The sequence below is a fragment of the Adiantum capillus-veneris genome, chromosome 4 (assembly GCF_014529385.1).
Source record: "Adiantum capillus-veneris isolate H3 chromosome 4, ASM1452938v2, whole genome shotgun sequence".
Lineage (NCBI taxonomy): Eukaryota > Viridiplantae > Streptophyta > Polypodiopsida > Polypodiales > Pteridaceae > Adiantum > Adiantum capillus-veneris.
The window spans coordinates 137602940-137623268 of record NC_140934.1 but is presented as its reverse complement, the minus strand read 5'-3'; the positions used below and the strand labels follow the sequence as shown (position 1 = coordinate 137623268).

Here is a 20329-nt window from a genome sequence, read left to right as displayed (position 1 = left end):
TGCTAACAAATTGTTTGAAATTCTTTTACCAATCAATGTGTCTACCTAAAACTGCATATGCTTTTTAAGAGAATGCAATTACTGTGCCAATGTTGTTTGATTTTGCAGTGACTGAAGAAGGCTAAGGACATTCATCTCAAATGCTCTTCCACCTCGACGAACCAGCTTCAACTCAATAGCTTCCGAGGACGGAATCTACATCAGGAAGGGGGGCATGTTAACCCTCACGGCACACGGACACCGATCACCTACGACGGACGTGTATTATGTATTTGGTAGAGTCAGGTACCGGGCTTGTCGGACCAATAGGGAAAGGTAGAGTGATCGCCGATGAGAGGCGCACTTTAACTTGGACATTCAAGGGATTAGTTGGTTAAGCATGGGCGCCCAAGTGTGAATGGGGTGAGCTCCTATAAAAGCCAACTAAACCTAATTTTTACTCATTCTCTCATTTGTGCAATTGAAGAGTGCTCTTGCTCCATCTCCATCTTCTTCTTCTTCACCTCCTTGTGTGTGTGTGTGTGAGAGAGAGAGAGAGGGAGAGTGTGTGTGCGATCGAGCATTACGAAGGCACGACGGCGGCGAAGCGGTTGAGCGCGGCACGACTGCAGCTTCTTCTTCATCGCGGCGAGGAATCCACCACGAAGGCGAGCGTAGAGCGGTGAGTGACACACCCTTTGTTTTCTTGAGCTTGCTAGTTTAGGCTTGTTGTGTGCTTGGAGCCGTTTGTGGCTCGCATACGGTGTATTGGCAAGTCCCTTGCTTCGACAGTGCGGCAAGGAGCGCACACGCATATAGCGACGTTTACACAGAAGACTATAGCGACGCTCATAGCGACGCTACAGAGCCATAAATAGCGACGCTTATAGCGACGCCCGAGAGAATTTTTTTTTGGTGGCAGGGCATTGAATGCCCTGCCACCCATCAACCATATTGTACTTGATTCACTTTTTAAAAAAAGTGCAAAGATAGATAATAGACCCAAAATAGTCACCCACAAGACGCATTGTTTGCAAAATTGAATATTGTACACATCATAAGCAAAATGAATTGATTGGCAAATGTAATAATGACAATTGTACAACATCATAGGCATAAAGAATTGATTGGCAAAAGGAACTGCGGTGACAAATGTAATAATATACATGGTTCAAAGAGACGTATAAAATCCGTCTCATGATACATAAGCTATGAGAAACCCTAAACTAATGCTATCTAGCTACGGCTAAACTGACGTCGTCTAGTCAGACGTCTCATCGCGTCCAAGCGGCGTATCTGTCGGATTCTGCAAAAAAAGACAATAAGACAGCTTTCAGTAAGTATAAACATATAACGACATTTATAAAACAATACAAAAAATAAAAAAGAGTAAACCCTAATACTAACCATGCTGCCGCGAGAACTGAGAATGTCCATCAGGGCGTTTAAGCCCTTCCTGCCTGCGTACTCGCGCTCGTACGGTGTGGGATCACGTCCTGTCATCGACCACTGTCAAAACATACAAAGATTTCATTATGTTAGAACTAAAAAACTCATAAACCCTAAACTATCGAACATGCATAAAGAGCAATGTGAAAACACTTACAAAATCGGCCTCAAATGATGCCCATCCACCGCTCCCCAAGTGGTGCGAGCTCCCTGCCTCTACTCGCGCTCTGGCTGCATCCTTTTGTTGCTTCCACTTGTCGGGATTCTCGCGCGCTGCTTTCTTCGCATTCTTCCAATCTTCTTTGGCCAGCCAATCTGGCCTGTTCCACCTATTCTTGATTGCTTTTTGCACTTCAGAACGCTTGTGTTTGCAGTATTCGCGCATTCGAATCATCATCAGGTCTTCATTGAAGCGCTGATCCCGTGTTGGAACGGGAAACTCATCATGAAGTATGCTGATGACTCTATTTTTTAAATCACTTGGTACTTCACTCCATTTGTTTAGTATGTAGTGTCTAAACAGCTGAGAGCAAATACCACGCATGCGCGAGATCACCTTCTTGCCGTCATCATCCATGATGATGCCGCCGCTGATGTCGACGGAGTAAGGCAAGCCCTCTGGCCGGTGACGCGTGAACCTGGGTTCCCGGCAGGGGTCTCTAGCGGCGTGTCGATGGGGGTACGGACGTCAGGTGTCTCCACCGCGTCTGGGCCCCGAAGCGAGGAGTGTCGAGTGGGGTGGCCTGCGGAGTAGGTAGAGGTGTGTAGCTTCTAGGAACAGTCAGCCGTGCAAAACCTGGCGTAGATGGCGATGCTGTGGCTCGTGTGGGGGCGGGCAAAGAAGGGGAGGGTAAAGAGCCTCGTCGAACACGAGGCGGTGTGGAGGCATCGGTGGCAGAATCCCCACAACAACCGCCACCGCCACCACTAGAGCGCCGGTTTCTAGACGAGTGTGAAGCTCGTCTCGTCGACGCCGAATCTTCGGAGCGCGCCAAATGCTCCGAAAGAGAGAGAGAGATGCGGATGGAGTAGGAACGCGCGATGATGCGCCAGAGCGATGACGCTCCACGTACCACTGTCTCTGCTGCGGTGACAAAGAAGAAAGAAACTCCTCATCATCCATACCTGCATTAAACACACGAATATTTAAACTTAATATTGAATGAATAGAGTAGACAATGACGCAAAGACCATTAAATACAATGACGTAATGACGCATATAAATACAATGACGCAATGAATCGAGTGATAGAAGAGGCAGGTCGAAAACTCAGAATTTTCAATCAAAAGATGTGAGCGCGAGTAGAAAAGAGCATTATACACCATGGAAGGTACTTAGAGATCCAGAGCTTTTACAACACGGAGCAAAATTGTTCAAATACAATATTTGTGGCTTTAAGAGATCTCTCTCTCATCCTCGCATAACTCAGCATAACTTCCTATATCTATATAGAGCTACTCCGTTTAAACACATTAGTAGCATCTTGATGCTCGTCTGGCACCACCGCAGCGGCTTCTAACTGAGCATCTTCTCTGATCTCCTCCATTGATGTCGTTGTGATTGGCACATGGTAGCCTTCATACGTCCTTGCACTACGAGGGGCTACCTCTATGACGTACCCACTTTCCACCCAAACCATTGCATTGGGGATGGTATGGAGATGAAAATCGATGTTGAATCCCCAACTTTTCTACTAGGGCATGCACCAACTTACTTATGAACCCTTGTCCTCGAGTAGATATAAGTACCCAAGGTACTCCAAAACGACAGCATATGCAATAAAAAACAAACCGGGCAAAATATGTGCATTTATCTCTTGTACTGATTTAGCCTCAACCCACCTGGTGAGGTAGTCTATGGCCACCACAACATACTTTTTACTGTTGGCTGACTTGGGCAATGGACCAATAGCATCCAAACCCCACTTTTCAAAAGTGTCATATGCTATGATAGCCCCTTGCTGCTCGGCTATCAGTCGTCTTTCACCCATTACTTGGTACTGATGGCACGTCTTGCACCAATAGTGCCACCAAACCCACTTCTTAAAATACGAAACAAGACCTAATCCTTACCGTGATGTCTGCTCTCTTCATGGCATTGCTCCAATACCATTCCAATCTCCTCCTTGTAAAGGATTCCATGTAGCACCCCATCTCGACCGTGTATCATAAGATCTTCTCCTGCCAGAGAAAAATTTCAAGCTCTTTGAAAAATTCTCCTCTTTTGCAGCTTGGAAAGCCCTTCAAAACATTTACCTATACTCAAGAAATCATCAATGTCTTTTAAAGTCTCTCTTCCTACATAAGTAACCAATGCCACATACAAACTCGACACATGAGTTTGAACACGACTGCTAGCCAACCGATCTGCTTCCTAATTGTTCCCTTCTCACATGTTTGAACTGCACCTCTTCAAAAAACTTCAATAGCTTCTTTATAGAGAAAAACCAATTCTTGAGAGAATCCCTCTTTACCTGCCATTGGCCCAAAAGTTGTCTAATAACCAATGGAGCATCACCTTTCACTACTAACCTTGATATGCCAAATTCCATACACTGCTTTAGACCCATATGTAAAGTAAGATACTCTGCCTCATTGTTGGTATGCACCTCTTCCAAGTTGTAAGCTTTGGAAAAAATGATTGTGCCGTGTGGATCTTGACTGACCACACCTCTACCTGCTTTTTGTGTTACCCTTCTGTAAGAGCCATCAAACCACATAGTGAAGGCCCCTTCCAAGCCTAGTTCCTCTTTATCCTCTTCTCACACTATCCTTGTATAAATCGGTAATTTGACCTCTTTGTCAACTAGAATATCCGCCAAATGAGACCAACTCGTGTGATCTACTTTGAACTCGAACTCAAACTCCTGAAGCTCTATCACCCATTTCATGATTCGCTTCTCTGGCTTCAAGTGTAGCACCACTTCAGGCAAAAGATTGTTAGTTGTCAACACATAAAATTTACGACGAACGATCAAATACATTTTGAACTTCCTGTAGGCAAAGACTAAATCCATCATCCACTATTACGCCTCGTATAAGTAGTCTCTCCTGGACTAATTACCCTGATTTTGAAGTAAATAGGCTTATAACTTCTCCCCACCTTTTGTAGCAACACTACTCCAATGGCCACTGTACCCACCGTCATAGTAATATAAAAGTCATCCTCTTGGTTGGGAGGGCACACTGTAAGTAGCTAACATAGAATACCTTTCACTTTGTCAAACGTCTCTTGAGCTTCATCATCCCATTGAAATCCGTGCACCTGTTGAGCCCTTTTCTGAAGATAGTAAACATACTGAGACAACATCCAAAAGAAACAAGACAAATACTTTAACTTATGCACGAATGATGCCAACCCTATCGCACTGATGGGAGGCTCCATGAGAACCAATGCCTTCACCTTCTCTGCATCTGCTTCTATTCCATTCTATGATACCACATGACCCAACAATTGAGCCCTTGGTTGCACCAATTTGCACTTCTTTGAGTTCAATTGCCCTCCTTCTTCATCTAGCCTTTGAAAGCACAGCCTCGGCTTGGATAAATGTTCCGCCCTGGAACTATAATAGCCAATATCATCCATAAAAACCCTGATGAACTTACCCAAGTATGGCCCGAACACCTTGTTTATCCAGTCCTGAAATGTAGCATACACATTCACTAGTACAAAAGGCATCTTGCGATAGGCAAAGCACCCCCATGGGGAGATGAAGGTAGTCTTCAGCTGATCCTCCAAAGCAATACCAATCTGAAAATACCTTGAAAAACCATCCATGATAGAATAGAGTTCGTGTCCGACAACCTGATTTAGAATCTCATCCTGAAATGGTAGAGGGTAGTGATTCCGCTTGGTCGCAACATTCAAGGGCTTATAGTCTACACATACCCTCCATTTTCCATTCTTCTTTGAGTAATGAAACAGGAGAACCCACTCAGACTCTTTCACTGGATAGATAATACCTGCCTCAAGCAACTTGTTGATCTCTTGCCATAGAGCCTCCTTTTGAATATCCCCCAACCTCCTTAGCTTCCGTGCTTTTGGCCTGTATCCGTCTCTCAAATCTTTATACTTCGTCGCAAATAAATCGGGATAGGATGCACATAGGTCCATATAGCCTTCCTTCTCCTGCTTGGTTAAATCTGTACCTAGCATATCTTCTACCTCTTTAACCTTCAGACAACAGACAGGGGCTTGCATACCTTTACTTGCATTGGCAAAATCTATGGTGACTCTGAATAACTCTATATCCAACTTCAATAATCTTCATCGCTCTCTTCCTCTTTCGACACTAGTGGACCCTTCATCATACGTCGACTCGGTTTCATACTTGTAACTGGTGATAGAATCCTTGTTATCACCCCCGGTTGACGGATGAAAGCGGCTTTCCCTAGTCTTCAGATCTAGCACAATCTGCACTCCATTTTCTTGATCCGGCAAGGTAAATACCCCCTTTTCCCAATCTTGCTTGGCCCCAATTGCTGACAACCATGGCCTCCCCAATATAATTGGATAAGCATTTTCACCTGCTTTCATGATAAAAAAATCAAGTAAGCATTCAATTCCCATGACCTTTACCTTCACATCCTGTGCCACTCCTAAACACCGAGCTTTGGCATGGTTGGCCATCCTCATTCGCACATTGGACCCGACGACAACTTTAATACCAATATCCCTCATAGTAGACTCTGTGATCCCACAGACCTGGGCACCACCATCAATATAGTCTTGCACACGCTTCTTCTTTTCAAGCAAAACATCCACCATTGGAAGCACATCAGTCGGACTCCCCACCCTCAGGGCTATGTTCTGTACCGCATGCACATCTCCTCCTACTCGAGGAAGCCTCGTACTGACACTGGTTGAGCACTGCCTCCTTAATTTAGGGTTTAATGCGAGCAGCTGCCCAAAAGTGATGTTGTCTTTTTTATTTTGGACATCTCTTACCAAATCATATTCAGGATTACCGCGTCCCAACTGAAAATCCGTATGTATAATTCTTCGTCTTTGCCTTCTCTTGCTTGGTTCTGGTTGCTCTCGACCTTCGTTCACTTTCTCTTTACCTTTCTTTGCTCTAGTTTCACGTTCCGTCTCGGTCCCTCTTTCGCCTCTTGCTCTTTTGTTAGCCATAATATGAACCTCCTGCCTATCAACACCAATAATATTAACCCTTTGCACTTCATCATTACCTGATGAAGCCACCTATATTTGGTTTTCTACTGCTTGCTACTCCCTTTGACCATTAAACTGCGCCTGACCCCTTCCTCGACCAAACAGAGGATACATACCGCCCCTTTCCCTCAGTGGGTGAGGGAAATCTGGAGCATAATGGCCTTACTCTCCACAATTGTAACATTTGCGAGGCAATTGCCTAGCTTTGCCTCTTCCTGTCCTTGCCTAGCCTCTGTCCATAACACTTAAACACAACTCTTGCATTTGCTCAGACAAAGCTTGAACTGTACGTGCCTATTGTTGAGGAACGGTTGCTATCCCTCGACTAGGTTGATTCTCCACTTGAACTTCTTCCCTCGGACTTGAGGTAGGATTGGGAACCATTGCTTCGTATCCCAACACACCTTGCTCAATCTTCTATTTAATTTTTTGGCTCTTTGACTGTGCAATAGCAATAGCCCCGTTGTAATTCTTCGAGCCCTCGAAATCCACCTTTTCATGAACTTTGGGATGCAAACAAGCCATAAATTTTTCCAATTTAAAGTACTCACCACCATTAGCTGGCCAATGCAAAGTCCCTCCAGCACTCCTCGAAACGGGCGAGGAAAACACCGAACTCCTCATTCACATCCTACTTCAAATTCTTCAACTTTGCGTTCAGATTGACAAGAGATACCTCTTTACGGAAATCATGCAGAAAACGGGTCCGCAACGCCGGCCACATAAGTCTTGGCTCTCCTTCCAAGGCATAGAACCATGTCTTTGCTCTTCCCCACATCAGTAGTGGAATCGTTTGCATCTTGCTATCTTCATTTGGCATATGTAGTGATACCATATACAACTCAAAATCGGCCATCCACTCTTCCAGATCTTCTTCTCCGTGAAAACTAGTCCGTAACTGTGTGCTTCCATCTCTCGTTGATGGAAATAACTTTCTTTTATCAAAACCGACAAGCAATCAGTTGCTTCTCAGTGGGGGCACCAGAAGATGGAGAGGGGGAATGAGGTCCACACTCGACACACAACACAAAGCCCCTACAACTCAGGGTATCCACAACACCCCTAACCTATCAAATAACACCTTCAAATTGGCTAATTTTCACTAACAGACCCACCTTAGCACACATAACAACTATCTCCTAACCTACAGAAACACCTTTCAACACAAATGCACTCACACTGCTCAACTCACCCTTTCCAACTCACAAAAAACCCGATTCTACCCTCTTGGTAACACACTTCAAGCTGCAGGCATACCCTTCCGCAAGCATTGACAAGCACACAAAGAGCGAGAGAAAAGGAGGGGAACGGGGAGAAGCAACACGAGAAAGAGGGGAAAAGGCTTAGTAGTATTGCATAGGGAGATATTACAACCAAGTCTGCAGCTCCAATGGAAAGCTTCCAATGCACACAGGCTTGCAGGCCTTCAACAACTCTCTCCAGCAAAAAAGCCCTTCAAAATTCACTTATATATATTTTTAAAGGGCTTGTCTAAGGATAAAAAATATAAAAAAGGAGCTATCCAACTCGTGCAATCAACTGAAGCTTTATTTAGAATTCTCTTGCATTGCTACCACTTGGCACATTTTTATTTTTGGTAACTGTCACATGGTACACCTCTTTGTCCGCCCGACTCGGTCGCCCAGCTTGACCCTTGCATTATCCGCCCTCTTTCTTTCTCTCACTACCTTTTTCCCCACTACTTCCTCCACTGCTTCTCCACTGACCCTTGTGGCGAGACCCTTCCCCTTAAATTGCTTTGGGCTTGGGGCGCCTTAGAACTTCTCGAAATGCTTTATATCTCTCTCTGACTCACTGCTCGCGGGACCCCTCCCCTAAGTAAGCAATAGCGACATCCCTATTGGGGGGGGGGGGGGGACTTACTTTGTCCTCCAAAAGGTTTTTGGGCCCTCATCGTGAGAACCGACCCCTGACGGGCTTGCCAAGTCATTATAATGCGCCACCAACCGGCACAGGCCATTGCCCCGCCACCCTTCACCATCAAAATCCGCCGCCTGGACGGTAGCGCCGCCGTCCTCAGGCCAGCGTGCAACTGCCGCACAGCGCCCTAGTGGGCTGCCATATCCACGCAACACGAGAGCTCCCACTCTATCCATGATCAAACTTACGATGCGCCTCTTATACTTTGCTTGCCGTTACCACACTACGCATATGGGATTGCCCAGTGCCACATGGCAGCCACCACAGACCCCCAAGCCTCCAACGCCCTTGCAAATTTTCAAAAAAATCCTCATACATTGTTTTTTTTTTTTGGCCCTCCTTCCCTAGGCTCCGATCTATGACTAGATGGGCGGAATCTCAAGTTACCAGGCCACGTTAGAGCTCCATCACGTCAGCTACAACCGTGCAAACCTCACCCCCTTTCGCCTTCTTCAGGCTCGTTATCTGAAGCCGCAAAAACCCAACAAAATCATTTGTATACTCTCCGTCTGCAAAGCATCCCCAACTTTGACCTTCAACATCTCCACCACCGCTATTCCCGTCAATTCCTGTTGAGTCCGTATGATGTATACCTTGCTCTAGAACCTTGTTGTGCTCAAAAGATGTCAAATGGCACGATTCCCCATGTGGTTAGGCGGGCACCAACCTAGCCCCCGACAAAACTTCAACTGGCCATAAACTGCAATGTGTAGCTCTGATCTACAATATGAAAATACAGGTAGGCTCCATAAATTGAGCACTATGCGCCTTTACCCTGACATCCACTTGGGCCACCTGTCCCCAGCTGCCCTGTCCGGCAAGAATCTGCTACACACAGTACCTTCAAACTCCAATATCCTGGGCTCCATAGCTCAGTTTGATGAGCCATCTGGACCTGCTCCTTCAACACTTCAAGCTCTACATTCTTGGATCCAAAGACTACACCTTGAATCTCCTTCACCTGCTCCTCAAATTAGCCCCTTCTAGAGCCTTTCTTGGCCTATCAACCGCATCACTCATACATCTCCGCTGTTGTCAGTCCATGATCCTTCTAGGTGCTCCAACCTTTTTCCATGCTTCTGCTAACCTACACATATCTGCCCATGCCATCTTCTATGGTCGACACACTTTGGCTGTACCAACGTCACTAGGAACGACACCCTACAATATGGTGTTTGGTCTTAACGCAATACTAACAGAAATTGACGACATCGAGTTCTTTGATATGCTCATGCTAGATGTTGATGAGGTGATGCCAAGACATGGGATACCACCTATGGATGACAGTGACGTAACCATCCCAGTTTCGGCGATGACAAACCCCTACGAGATGAGTAATCTTGATTTTGCAGTGCATGCAGATAACGTTGAGGTGACTAAGAGAGTGAGGAATGCGCAGATGGCGTCTCATGTACAACCTGTTAGTGTTGAGGCCCAACTTAGCGGCTGTAGTGGGAGCATCTGCAGTATTAGGGATTTTTCGTATTGCAATGATTAACACTAGCATGACAGCATTGTAGACCATACAGAGTTGTTTGCGAGATTTGCATGCAAGCTCTTTCATGGATTCACGCACTCGCCTAGAGCCGCTACAAGTGCATGTAGATCAAGAGAGTGAGCTAGTGGGCATCGGTGGAGAGAGTCTCTCACCTATTTCCTTGTACATACTAGTACTTAGCTAGTAGGACCCACTTATCGGCACACTCGCCTTTAAGTGGGTTGCTATCCCTTACCCCGGGCCAAACATTCGATGTCTGACCGCCCATTGACTCTACTAACCCTTACCTATTCTTTATACATATAGGGAATAAGGGGTTGAGGGGATAAACCTTTGAGAGCTCCACCCAAACCCTCTCCCCTTGCACTCGCCTCTCACACATGCACGTACGCTCTGCGCACCCCGGGGGGTTCACCTTACATACTATGTGACCTATCACGTGAGTTCAACAGAATTTAAATCCCTAAAAACTTACAAAAATAAAGTTACATAAGGATGTTTTTTTTTACAAATCTCAAAAAAATTTACAGAATTCAAAAGAAAAGGGTTCATTATATTTCCTAGAAAATTCACAGAATAGGGATTTTAGAAAAAGAGTCTGAACGCATGTGATATAGTGGTCTTAAATATAGTGAACCCCCCAGGCGCGCACCACGTACTCACATTTACCAACATCATGCATCTAACATAGCAGTTGTTGGCCATGGCGACATGTACCAATGCTTGCAACCAAGTCTTGTTCTTGAATCCTCTCCAGAAGCTAATGATCAACCTTGTGATGTAGGGTGCATGTTCAGGCGCTTCAGCATAGATAAACTTTCTAGGTCTCCTATGATCCATGTCCTAAACCAACTTGTCAATACTGTCTTCAAAAGACAACACATCGTGCTACCAATGCTCCGATCCTCTCACCTATCTTAATGGTTGGTGCTCTTGTAGGGATAGGGCTTCCAACAATCCTAGCTTCATTTGCTGCATCAAAGTGCTCTTCATTTGCACTATGCAATCCACTAGAATCATTGGAGAACTTTGTTTCAATGCGTTTTGGGATTGCAATCACTAGATCTTTTTACTGCTCTTCATTTGCTGCATCAAAGTCCACTAGAATCATTGGAGAACTTTTTTTCAATGTGTTTTGGGATTGCAATCACTAGATCTTTTAGTCAGGGCTTTCCATGTTATTTCTAGGGAGACTCCAACTATACTTCATCTCCCATGGTGTTTCACCTTAAAAGAAGCAAATGTTACAAGAGGTTATAAGTGCTCAAGCATCACGAGCATTTAACCATGAAGCATAGGAGTTCTCTCTAGATTATCCCTCTTGCAAAAATGAGTGTAGGAGTGGTTTGGCCTTTCATACGGAAAGGTGTTGTATTTGTTATGCATTGACTCAGTGTTGGTTCCCGGTGGTGATGGTTTTCCTTGTAATTTTCTTTTAATGAGGTTGACGTTGACCATTTTTAAATTAGTGCTTGATCCCATAGAAACCACTATGTGTTCATAGGTGGTTTTCGAAGTCTTATCCTAGAAAGTATTTTGTAGCATTCGTAATATCCACCTTGATGCTCAAAAGAAAGCACAAAAAATGTCCCGTTGTATTTTTCATGCATCACAATTGGTTTCCATTTGAACCATCAGATTTGAAAAACAAAAAAATGATTACCATCATGGAAAGCAAGTGGTAGAATCCTCTTAGGTGTTGCAAATCTTATGTGGTTTGTGGTCCCTTTGGAGAACAACTTTTGTAGCAGCAACGCGTTTAATGCCTGTTTTGGAGTTGATTCCTCCAATATAATAGCCCAAATATGATTGAATTGTTTTAAATGCCATGAAGACTAGGGTTGAAGAAGCCTTTCCATGGTTTGCTAGCTTGTAATAATACTCCACATAGAGGATGTTTACTCTAGGATCACAACCTCTCTCTCTCATATCATCATAACAACTCTCTTCCCCTTATGTATCTTATTATGGCAGGCCTACCTAGTGATTTTATCACCTCGTTTGATTTAACTCTATTGCGCAATGCTGCGGGGAAAACCAAAAGAAAAGGATTTGCGAGAGCGAGAGAAAAACTCTATATATGAAACACTCAAATGCCCTGCGCGTTTTCGCAAAGGTTGGCTGTTTACAGAAGCTGAAAATGGATGAGGTTCAGGTAAAGCTAAAGATTTCTGCTTGCATCGCCAAAGCTTCTGAAAGCCTGAGATGTCGACATGATTGCGCCGGCACGTTTAACACCTTTGAATGGAGAAGTTTGAAAGGGAACCTAGTGAGGTCCAAAAGCGTATGGCATGCAAAGTTATTCATATCTTACGGAAGGAATTCCTTCTGGTTTTCAGGACCATGGGAACGGCAAGGTGAGCTCTCTCTCTCTCTCTCTCTCTCTCTCTCTCTCTCTCTCTCTCTTTGTGTGCATGTGCGTGTGCGTGTGCGTGCATGTCCATGGGAGTGTTTTTCAATCTTTCCTATGATTTTTCACAGGATCAGTATTAACTGGTGCTGTTTTGCATCATAGGAAGGCTCAGGGTCCTCAGACTTTAGGCTTTTACATACAATGGAACCGTTATCGATAAACGATTGGCACAACCCGCCTAATTGGGTCAGTGAGGAACTCCAAAAAAGAGGCTTGAGTAATGCGGGGGACAGGCATGGGTCTCAAACCCATTCTGCTTTATTGGACTTGATAAAAACTTGTGGAAAAGCGAAGGACCTGCGCCTGGCCTGCAGAATACATAGAGATGTTGCCAACTGAGGCTTGCTTCAAACAGATATTTACCTCAGCAATGCCCTTGTCAGCATGTATGTCAAGTGTGGTGCACTTCCAGTTGCACAACAGTTGTTTGAAGAGCTTCCTGCACATAATTCTGTCACTTGGAATGCATTGATTGCTGGATATGCGCAGCATGGACTTGGCCATGAGGCTCTGCACTGCTTTGTTCGGATGCAAGATGAGGGTATATCTCGTACTGCAGTCACCTTTATTTGTGTTTTGAAAGCTTGTGGCAATGTCAAAGCAATTGAAAAAGGTGAGGAAGTACATGCTGAGATTAGGAGGCTGGGTTTGGTAGAAAGACATCAAGTACTTGGCACTACGTTGGTGGACATGTATTCCAAATGTGGCGCTATTTTAAAAGCACAAGTCGTGTTTGAGGAGCTTAAGGCGCGAGATGTAGTCACATGGAATGCAGTAATCACTGGCTATACCCAGTATGGGAAAGGTGATGAAGCTTTAAACTGCTTCAAACTGATGCAGGATGAGGGCCTCTCCCCAAACACAGTCACATTTACTTGCATTTTGAAAGCCTGTGGCAGCGTAGGAGCAGTTGAGAAAGGCAAAGAGATACATGCCGAAGTCAGTAGGCAGGGGTTATTAGAAAAAGATATAGTGTTAGGAAATGCATTGGTGGACATGTATGCAAAGTGTGGTGATCTTGCACGGGCTCAAGAAGTGTTTGAAGAGCTTCTAGCACGGGATGTTGCTACATGGAATGCTCTGATTACTGGTTACGTACAACATGGTCTTGCAAATAAAGCTCTTGGGTGCTATGTGCAGATGTGAGAGGAAGGCTTTGATCCAGATGTAGTGACCTTTATTTGCATTCTGAAAGCTTGTGGGAGTATTAAAGCAATAGACAGAGGGGAGGAGATACACTATGAAATTGACAAGTAAGGCTTCTTGAAGAATGATGTTAGGGTGGGCAATGCTTTAGTGGACATGTATGCCAAATGTGGTGCACTTGGGAAAGCACGAGCACTCTGTGGTAATCTTGCAGCCCGGAATGTGGTTACGTGGACTGCTTTGATTGCTGGATATGCAGAACATGGGCATGGTAATGTGTTTTTCACAAATGCAGAACGAGGGCCATTGTCCAAATTCAGTCACGTTTGTTTGCGTCTTGAAGGCTTGCGGTAGCATAGGAGCATTCGACAAGGGCAAAGAGGTGCATGATGAGATCCAAAGTCGGGGATTATTGGAGAAAGTTACTGTACTCGGCACTGCATTAGTGGACATGTATATCAAATGTGGTGTGCTTGCAAAAGCGCAAGAAGTATTCGACATGCTTGCAGTACACAATGTAGTGACATGAAATGCATTAATTGCTGGATATGCTCAGCATGGGCTTGGTGATGAAGCCCTGTGCTGGTTTGAACGTATGGTAGATGGGGGCGTCTCCCCAGATGCAGTCACCTATATCAGTTAATTAAAAGCTTGTTGTATCCTGGGAGCATTCAATAAAGGCAAAGAGATACACGATTATGTGGATAGGCAGGGTTTACTGGAGACTGACATCAATGTTGGCAATGCATTGGTGGATATGTATGTGAAATGTGGCAGCCTTCAACAGGCCCAAGAAGTCTTTGATGAGCTTTCAGCACGGACTGTAGCCACATGGACTGCATTATTTTGTGGATATGCTCAGGTTGGGCAGGTCAAAACGGCTTATTCTCTTTTTTGTAAAATGGTAGAGGAAGATATAGAGCCAAATGAAGTCACATTTGTTGTTTTACTCACTGCTTGCTGTCATGAAGGCCTTGTAGAGGAAGCGGAACTCTTTTTTCATATGATGAGCAGCCTTTACCACATCATTCCAACTTAAGAGCACCAAACTTGCATGCTTGATGTTTTCAGTCGTGCAGGGCTATTTGACAGGGCTTTGAATGTGATGAAGCACGTTTCTCCTTGTGACAGTCTTCTGTTGTGGTCAGCATTCATAGCTGCTTCTCGTAATTGGCCAAGTATAGAGCTTGGCAGGTGGGCCCTTGTTGCTTAAAGATAGATGGGCAAATTGCAAGGCTTTGAAGGTTAAGGAAGAAGGGCATGGTACTTTGAAGAAGGGTGGTAAATGACTACATTGAGATGCTTTCTTGCATTGGTTGCCATATTAGATTTGGTGTTGCACATAAATGGATGTCAAGACAGCGTTCTTGCATGGTGATTTATGTGTGGAAATTTACATGCAGCAGCCAAAAGGGTTTGTTGAGAAAGGCAAGGAAGATTGGGTATGCCAGTTGTTAAAGAGTCTTTATGGCTTAAAACAATCACCGAGGGCATGGTACCATAAATTCCACAAGTTTATGCTTTCTCAAGGCTACAAACGTAGTGAGTTCGATCACTGTCTATATACAAAGAAGGCTAAGGATGGTAGTTGGTTGATCCTTATTTTGTATGTGGATGACATGTTGATTGTTGGCAAGCACTTGGAAGAAATTTCAGCTTTGAAGTCAAAGATGGCAAAATCGTTTGACATGAAAGACATGGGTGAGGCAAGTCATATACTTGGTATGCGCATTGAGAGAGACAGATCAAAGAAGTTGATTTGGTTATCTCAAACAGAGTATATTGACAAGGTTTTGCAACGTTTCAATATGGAGAAGGGAAAGGCATTGAGTGTTCCATTGCCACCATATGTGAAACTTAGCAAACAAGATTTCCATTCCCTTCTTGGACATATGTCCTAACCGGATATGCCACAAAGAAACGTTCGGCTGCTCGGTTACATTGATTACATTTTTAGAGACATTTGATACATAAATCATGTAAAGTCCTCCAGACTTTACTCCATGTGCTACTGTCATAGAACCCTTGGATATCTTCCACATGTTCTGTCCAAAAGTGGTGACGTAGCCAGCATCATCAAGTAAACCTGTGCTGATCAAGCTCTTTGTAATTGCGGGAACATATCTCACATTCTTCAGCGTGAAAGAAGAGCCATTCTGAAACTTCAATTGAACATCTCCAACACCTAAGATCTCACATGTCTACCCATTGCCTAGCCGAACATGATCTTTAGTGGTCACATAAGAGGTAAACCACTCCTTGTTTGGAGACACATGAAGTGATGCCCCTGAGTCTATAATCCAGTCACTCAGTGCATTTCCATCAGATGCTGTAAGAAGAGCTGAGTCCATTGTATTCTTCAAGAAGTAGATGTCTCTTGACACTAGACTGTCATCCTCTGCAACAGTGTTTGTCACATTTATTTCTTGAATCTTCACTGAGGACTTGTTCTTCTCACCATGGTATTCAGCTTTCTCTTTGCCTTTTTCTGCTTTCCATTCTCTGCAGTCTCTTTTCATGTGACCCTTCTTGCCACAATGGTAGCATTCTATGTCACTCTTGCCTTTAGCACTGCGGGACTTGCTACGAGACTGATTCCTCTTTCCACCTTTGTACTTTTCTTTGGTCCTTCCCCTGACAACTAAGGCTGTTCCTTTACCTTTGTCCATTGTCTTTCTATTGGTTTCTTCAGTAAGCAGACTTCCTTCTACACCTGCTATGTTCAAACCATCTAGAGGTGCAGAATTACTCAAAGATGTGCGAAAAGTGTCCCAACTTTCCGGCAATGTGATCAACAGGAACATAGCTCTAACAGGTTCATCAAACTTGACACCTTGAGCTGACAACTGACTATAGATTGTGTTGAATTCATTCAGATGATTGGACATAGGTGTCCCTTCTTTCATCTTCAAGTCAACAAGCTTCTTAAGCTAGTATACCTGTGAAGCTGCACTCTGCATCTCATAAAGATCACTCAGCTTTAACCATGCTTGATAAGCTGACATCTCGTCTGCTACATTGAAGTAAACGCTTTCTGCCAAAGTCAACATAATGGTAGAAAGTGCCAATTCATCCATTTCACTCCATTCATCTTCGTCCATATCTTCTGGTTTTATCCCCTTGAGCTGTATAGGTTTTATCTGCTTCTTTTGTACCAACACGTGCCAAATCTGCTTCTTCCACAATGGGAAATTGGTTCCATCCAGCTTCTTGATATTGTAAAGAGCAGTGTCCTGTGATCCAGCCATAGCTACGTTTCACAGTAGTTTACTTTCCTGGGAAAAATTTGGCAGAGTTTCCCCTGTAAACTGACCTCTGAACCAATATCAACCTGTCAAATGAACCAAGAAAGCTTTAGATTCTGCAGAAATTTTGGCAGAGTCTCCTTTGTAAAATGGCTCTAGTGTACTAAAAACAGATCAAAAAACAGCTCAAAAAACCACTGTCTCTCTAACACTGTAAGCTGTGGGTAAACCTGCCCTGCACCTGTACTATCTCTGACTGTCCTGTCACTGTCCTGTAAGCATAGACTGCGACAATGCCTCAACGACAGTAAAGCAAAGATGTAATCCCAACTGTCTAACTCACAGTCAATACATCCTAGCTGCCTATCTAAGGGTGCTCGAGGGATCGCTCCAAGACCTGTATCACCGAAAGGATCTCAACCTTCGAGAATCCCCCAGCTCAATAAAACCTCACTTGACCCTCAACAAAGGCTGCAGTAAATCTGACAGTACATAGACTTCCCACAAAGTCATACATCCACAAATTTCCCACTGTATGCTGTAACCGCTACAGCGGTTGTTTGCTGCGTGACTCACAGCCAGCAAACCCTCAACATACATACATCATCTCTGACAATACATCCCATGTGGAAGTACCTGCAATGTCAGGATGAAATCTGGAATATCAAGCAGCAAACACAAGCTACCTGATGAACTAGTGGATGTCGCCTACAGTCTGTGTGTAGATGCGCCCGTGTCGTATGTGACACGCCTCCAAGAACTGTGAGCCGTCCTTCGATGTGTAGACAGCCACAAATCAACACTCTGGGAGTGTCGATATCCTCAGCACCTGCAGTCGTAGGCCGAAAACCCCAAATTTGCAGAGTCGGATCTGCACCCGCTGAGACCACGTAGTCGAAAATGACCTGCGCAGAGCTTTGTCGAAGCCGAACGGTGACCGAGATGACCTCAGAATGAAATTCTGAGCACACCAAGCCCTATGGGCTTCCCCACAAGATTTGGGGCAGTGTCTTTGCCTGTCGAATTTCACTCCAATCTGAGCTGGTGACTCTAGCCTCCTGCAGTGCTGCCCCGAGCCTCGATCTGAGCTCTGATACCGGTTGAAGGAGTACGAGCGGAAGTGCGACGCGAGAGAGAGTGCGAGAAGAAGAGCACGACGATATGGTGAACTCGCTCTATTGTAATGTGTAGAGCATAGTGAGTTCTTATTAGGTTTTTACAAAAGAACATGTGTACATACCTGGCGGCCCGCCCACTTACCTGGGCGACCACATTGGGCTTTATACCCCAACACACCCCACCCCTTCCCCCTCTCGAGCTACAAAAATCCCTGAGATGGCAGGTATGGAAGGTCAAAATGTCTCTAGTCTACTCTACCATAAGATTTCGGATGAGGGATTCTCTCCTCCTTTAGCTATTCCTTGTTGGGGTTTCCCTCCCCCTATCTGAGGGTTTATTGTACTCTTTTCTGTTTTTGCTCATCTAATTTACACTTTTCTAAAAAAAAAAAAAGTGTTAATAATGCCTAACACTGTTTTCGCTACGATAACTCACAGAACGTGTGACACGGGCCTTTGTTCCTTGGGGACAAAAAAAAAACCAGGAGAGTACTGTCGCACTGTCGGGTGTGAATGCCCGCTCCTTTTGCGTAACTGCGTGAAAGGAAGCTTGCCGCCTGGCTCGCTGAAATGATTTGTTTAGTGCACCTTTTTTGCGACTGACAAGAGCTTCCACGAAAATGCGCGCGGTGCTGGATTACGAACATCGATCAAGCGCAGGTAAAACACACACGCACAGAGAGAGAGAGAGAGAGAGAGAGAGAGAGAGAGAGAGAGAGAGAGAGAGAGAGAGAGAGGCCTGCTTATTGCCAAGAGACCGGACCTGGAGCTTTGTCTCTTCTTTTGTTTTGGGGGGGAATGTACAGGAGCAACATGTGTGGCTCGCGAAATCCATCCATTCCCTTTCGTCCATTGTAGGAAGCATTTGAGTCTCGAGGAACGATAAGAAGGCTGGGAATTGCCTTCTTTTGGTTTGTTTCCTTTTTTCAGGCATACTGCTGATGTAATTTAGAAGGATAGAGCATAGAAGACCGATTGGAGCCACGATGCTTGCATGTTTTTTTTCAGGTTTTTATCCATTTTAACGGGGCCATCAAACATTGTGAGCCTATCAAGGAAGGCCTTAAATAATAATGGCTGTATAGTAGCATGTAGGGATCTCTTTTTTATAATCTATGGCTGAACTTGAGTCCAATATTTAGAGTTGAGGCATGGCCATTTCTATTGTAGCTTTTTGTAAATTTAAATAATTTTAAAGACTGATAGTCATGCCATAGCTCATTCCGTTCATCTAATCTCTAACATAAACACGTTCTCTTGTTAGTTTGAGATAGGAGATGATGATTAGTGGGGGTTGTCACATGCAATGCAATTGAAATGGTGAAGATCTAGACTTTATACTTCCACAAATCTTTACTTCTTTCCTTGCTTTAATGATTTGTACTCAGCATGAATGATAGTTTCTTTTATTTCCTTGAAGAGAGGGAATGAGAGACAGAGGTAGAGATGTATAGAGAGAGAGAGAGAGAGAGAGAGAGAGAGAGAGAGAGAGAGAGAGAGAGAGAGAGAGAGAGAGAGAGAGAGACCCGATGGGATCCCAACCAACCCTGTCAAGGCCCCCCCACACTGTTGCCGATGTGGTGTTTGCTTTTGATGCGAAAACGCAGATCTGTCTGCTACAAAAATGTAGCCAATCGCTGTCGTGTAAAGCAGGGCTAAAAACGCAGATTTTGATGGATTCCTATGATGGGCAGCAATGGGAGCACTTGATGCGGCGAGGGAATGACTAAGAAGAGGCTCAATGAGCTACCGAAATACTGGGCTACAACGGAGAGGCTAGTGTTAGCAGATCTGTTCCGGTTCTGACAAGGAAAAGGGTTGAAAACTGAACGTTGGGCTGAATTTGCTGCTGAAGCAAAACATTGGGCTGGTTTGCGACTTGGGAGCAAAAACGTTGGGCAGGCTGATACAAAGCGCTAGGGCTCCCAGAATATGTAATCTGTTGACCCAAATGCTCCTTTCATAGGACTTTTTAGTAAGGTCAAGAATTTTAGGATAGGTCGGGAAAATGTGCAAATGTGTGCACATTGGAGTTCTCTGATAGTAACTCACTATTTTGTGACCCATTTGACAAACCGGTTAGACTGACGTGTTCCTCTAACCTAGACCTACATGCTCGTCATGTCAGATGCCCACCGAAGTGTAATAACACCTGTTAAAACGTTTGTACAAACCATTTATGCAAGAGGGTTCCAAAACTTGAAGACCTAACCTATTGGGCTCGTCCGGCCATGTAGGTCCTGCGAATAGGCTTACAAAATTACCGGTACTAATCCTCCAAGGATTCTAAACATTCCTATCTAGGGGTAGGTGCAAAATTGGCTCTAGAAGTCGATGAACCATGTCCATGTGGCACACAGAGCCATG

General features: G+C 44.5%; 1 protein-coding gene and 1 pseudogene across 9 annotated transcripts in view; both read left to right on the top strand.

The window, feature by feature from the left end:
* The first annotated feature begins 12022 nt into the window (after positions 1-12022).
* On the top strand, positions 12023-14812 carry LOC147460041 (pentatricopeptide repeat-containing protein At3g09040, mitochondrial-like; annotated as a pseudogene).
* Positions 14813-18465: 3653 nt separating this feature from the next.
* Positions 18466-20329, top strand: part of LOC147460040 (uncharacterized) — a 111838-nt gene continuing 109974 nt past the window's right edge. For 8 of the 9 annotated variants that reach the window (XR_015187929.1, XR_015187927.1, XR_015187928.1 and 5 more), the window contains exon 1: positions 18466-18622. The gene's annotated coding sequence lies outside the window, so the exon portion shown is untranslated. Of the gene's footprint in view, positions 18623-19260; positions 19283-20329 lie in introns of those variants that run through there. The other variant, XM_086511197.1, reaches the window with a different exon arrangement.